Below are 4097 nucleotides of genomic sequence, written 5' to 3'. Positions count from 1 at the left end.
GGGGGAGGGTTGGGGGGAAGGTGTTGTTTGGGGGGGGTGGCTGCTGCACTGTTTCTGGATCATGCTAGGCCAAATGTAGCCACTCAAGTCCCATTGTAGGTGCCTTTATGGATTGTCCCTCTGTGGAATTTAACTGGGGGGGGGTTGACTCTTTTTTGTGGAATATGGCCAGTGGGGCATTAATAATGACATTATTATGTTTGTTAAAGGAAAATAAAACCTAAGTAGTCTTCCAAAAGCATATTGTTTCCATGATATATAATAAAACTGACACCTGCCCCAAAGAGTTAACTGTCTAAATAAATGAGGCAGATGATACAAAAAAGGGTATAACACGCAGTACAAGAAAAAATAATGAAATGCAGTATAATACTTTTTGCTAATTCAACAGATAGGTACTGTGAGCTGGCGTTACATGGACAGTGGGTATTCAGTATGTTGGTGACAGTTGGACAAAAACATATGGTTAGATATTAAATACTGATGAGAGAAGTTTCTGGCTTGGAGCTTAAAATGAAATATCTTCCAGTTACAATGCTTAGAAAGCTTGGGTACTAGAAGGTAAGCAGTTTCAGGGGTGGTAAAGAAATTGGTAATCATTAAAGTGTATTTAGTAATGTTTCATGATATATGCTTCAAGAACTTGTGACCCTTCTTTGATATTTTGGCACTTGATATTTTTTTAAAAGATTAATTCTGAAAGAACTGTGGATATTCTTTCCCTTGTTCTTGAGAAGAACCTTTAAACTCTGTGCAAGCTTTAAAAGTGAACACTTTTAAACATTCACACTTTGGCAACAAAATAGAACACTTATGCAATTTGCTTGCTAATACTTAGACTTTTCTTTGCGACTTCTTCCATTGCTTTGCTGTTGTGTGGGCTCTAGTAAGGAATGTGTGTGTGTGAAGCCTCTTAATAAATGAAAAATGATGGAAAGCTTTAAAATTTTATCCTGCATATGTTGTGGTGTAGGAAGTTCCTGGTCTTGTCACGGCAGAAGCAATTATTTAGTTAATCCTGGGTTAGGCATGTGTGCTTTTTGTGCGTGCTATGATAGAAGCTAACAAGACTACTCCTGGTGTATAAAAACAAAGGGCTGGCTCTAAATCATTGCAGTAAATGCCTAGGCAGAATTAGAGTGAAATATAGGCACTGAAGTAATAAAAAGCAGTCCAGATTATTTTTAATCTAGTGGCTGCAAAACCCCTTAGACACGTAGTCATTAGGGTGCCTCTATTTTAGCATTAATAGATGCCTTGGGCACCTGTATCTAGGCTTCTAAGCATGTTCAGCTCCAACAGTGAGGCACTTAGTTCCACACTAACCCCCATTGCAGTTGAGGTAAGAGCTGAAATTCACCTAAAATCCATCTAAATATTGATCCATTAGGTACCCACAGAGCAAATTTATGGCCAGTTGAACTTGAGATTGCAGCCTTTGGGACTCATCTTTTGTGTAATAGTCCTAGTGGTTAGAGCACTTGGCTAGGAAGTTAAAGGCCTGGGTTCTAGCCACCCCCAGCCTGGGGGGATTCAAAACCACATTTTCTATTTCCCAGGAGTGTCCTAGCCATCAAGCAAATAATAGGGTGTGTGGGGTTACATTCTGGATTTCTCTTTGGAGAAATCTAACTCTTTCCATGCCTGTTTGGGCATTCTATTTGGAAAGTACCAAAAATGTAGGTATTGTGGTGCCAAAAAGTGCTGTTGAGAGTGATTTTTGGTGTTGGCCCTTTCTCTTTGATATTTTAAAAAAATGTGTGTATATATTTAAGACCAGGCAGAATTATTGCACTGTTGGCATAATTAAATTATTGACAAAAACACTAGGACTAGTAACAGATGTTGATTATAATGCAACTGTTATATGTGCATGGCTCTATAGCTGGGGTGGGAAATTATTTTGGTTGGAGATTTGCCTAATGAGTTTTGGTGAGCAGTTGAAGGCCACAAGGGTAGCCCTGCCCCTTGATGGGTGCCCTGCCCCGATTTGCCATTTTGGGACCAGATGTCCCACCCCTGACCTTTACCACCAGAAGTCCCTCCCCCTTGCCCCTGGAAGTACTCCTTTTGGAAACGGGGGGAGGGAGGGCTTCCATCTTGGAACCAGAAAAAAATATATACTGAAAATCAAACATCTACTATACATATCTTAATTTTATTTAAAAAAAAATGTTTGTCCTAATTTACCTGTTTGCATAGTGTATGTATATAGAGGTGATGGCATAATAGCTCAAAATAAAGTCATACTCTTGTATATTGTGTGTGAGGTGTGTTTGGGTGGGTGTGGGAGAGACTTATGGAGGGTGTGGGGGGTTGTGAAGGTGTGGGTGGGTGTGGGGTTTGTAAAACTGTGGGAGGGGGTGTGGATGGATGAGGGGTTTGTGGATGGGTGTGGGGCCTAACCAAACATTCCCTGCTGTTGCTGGCAGTAGTTCCACACGCACCCCACCCATGCACAGCCCCTGTCAGTGGAAGCAGCAGCAGGCTCTTAGGGCACTCATGTCCTGCTGCAGGCAGAGCCCCATGGTGGCATGTGGCTCCAGCTAAATCCTGGGACCTGCACATGGAAGCACAATCCTGCTTGACCTGGTCCGCTGCTTCAGCCCAGACTGGGTTGACTCTGTGCCAGCATACAGGACTCGTAGCACTGCAAGTGGGAGCCGTGCAAACATTGGGCCGAGCCAGGCCAGTTCTGTGCCTTCCCATGGGGCTTCCAGTGGGCAACTGCATGTGGTGAGACAGAAGCTGCTTGGCCCAACGGTGCACAAGTCCCCATGGCTCCCAGTCCACACACTATCAGACCAGACAGGCCCCGAGCCTCCACATGCAGCTCCCCACTGAAGTGCTGGAAGCTCCATGTGGAGGCACGGAGCCAGCCTGGGCTGGGCTGTGTGTGCTCTGTGCCACCACATTCAGCTCCTGAGATTCAGCTGGAACCACACACTGCAAGGGGGTTCTGCCTGCAGTAAGCCATGGGCGCCATGAGGGCCCCTCACCTGCTCTGCTTCTGCTGCTGGCAGTAGGTGTTGTGCACCATGCAGGTGGGGGGCCCACCCCCAAACCTCACATTTCCCCCCCCCCACAGGCAGAAGCTCCCACCCCACTCACCAGCTGCAGTCACATGCCGTTGTGCTTGCTGATGTCACATGGGACTCCCAGCTGGAGTGCCAGGAGCTCCACAGAGATGGAAGCACAGAGCCTGCCCGATCCAAAGGTGTGCAACCTCTGAAAGCCCCCAACTCTTGCCAGCTGTCAGAGAGGCAGCCTCAGGCTAGCAATTGTTTTGTGGAGTGGCCCTGCAGGCTGTATTTTGCCCACCCCTGTTCTATAGTGTTATGTCCAAGGATTCTACGGGTCTTTTTACCAGGTATGAAGACTGAAATGTGGTTGTCCTTAACTATAAGCAAGTTTATTAAATCCTAACAGTTGCAATTCTAGGTCAGAAACAAAAACAACAGTTACAATTCTATTACTGTAGTTGGTTAAGAGCATTACAACAGGCTCACCAAGCCTGTGCAAATAGGGAGCTATTTGATTCAGGTGCCAGAGATTTGATTTGGAGATCTGAATTGTTTTTCTGATTCGATTCGGCCAAATTGCTTTGGAAGTTTCATTGCTGATTCAGCCAGAAGGTATAATGGGGAATCAATTAAATATCTATACCCTTGTTGTGGTTTGGCTGATTCGGATGAAACTTGTAGGGGTGATAGCCTCTGCAGAGGGCATAAAGCCTGCCAAGTTTCAAGGAGATAGGTGGAGGGGTTTCTGGGAAACTACACCTGAAACTGCTGATGAGCAAAACTCATGACCAGGGATCCAGGTTTTCCATGATAAAAAATCACAAATTCTCTGATAAAATATTGTATATTCTCTGATAAAAGTCCTAAAATCCATGGTTAAAATTAAATGCCCCCTACAGTCCTGCTGGTGTCCTTCACTCCCTCAGCCCCCCAGCCCTGCTTGTGCCCCTTGCCCCTGCCCCCCAGCCCTGCTGGAGGTGGCCCCGAAGTGCCAGGGGTATGGGGCCAGGGACCCAGGTCTGCAGCCCCCTACCCCCAACAGAAGGCAGTGGCTGCAACAGCAGGAGCACAAGC

The sequence above is a fragment of the Gavialis gangeticus genome, unplaced genomic scaffold (assembly GCF_001723915.1).
Source record: "Gavialis gangeticus isolate Ggan-Ray unplaced genomic scaffold, GavGan_comp1, whole genome shotgun sequence".
Lineage (NCBI taxonomy): Eukaryota > Metazoa > Chordata > Crocodylia > Gavialidae > Gavialis > Gavialis gangeticus.
This window is presented reverse-complemented; position numbering follows the sequence as displayed.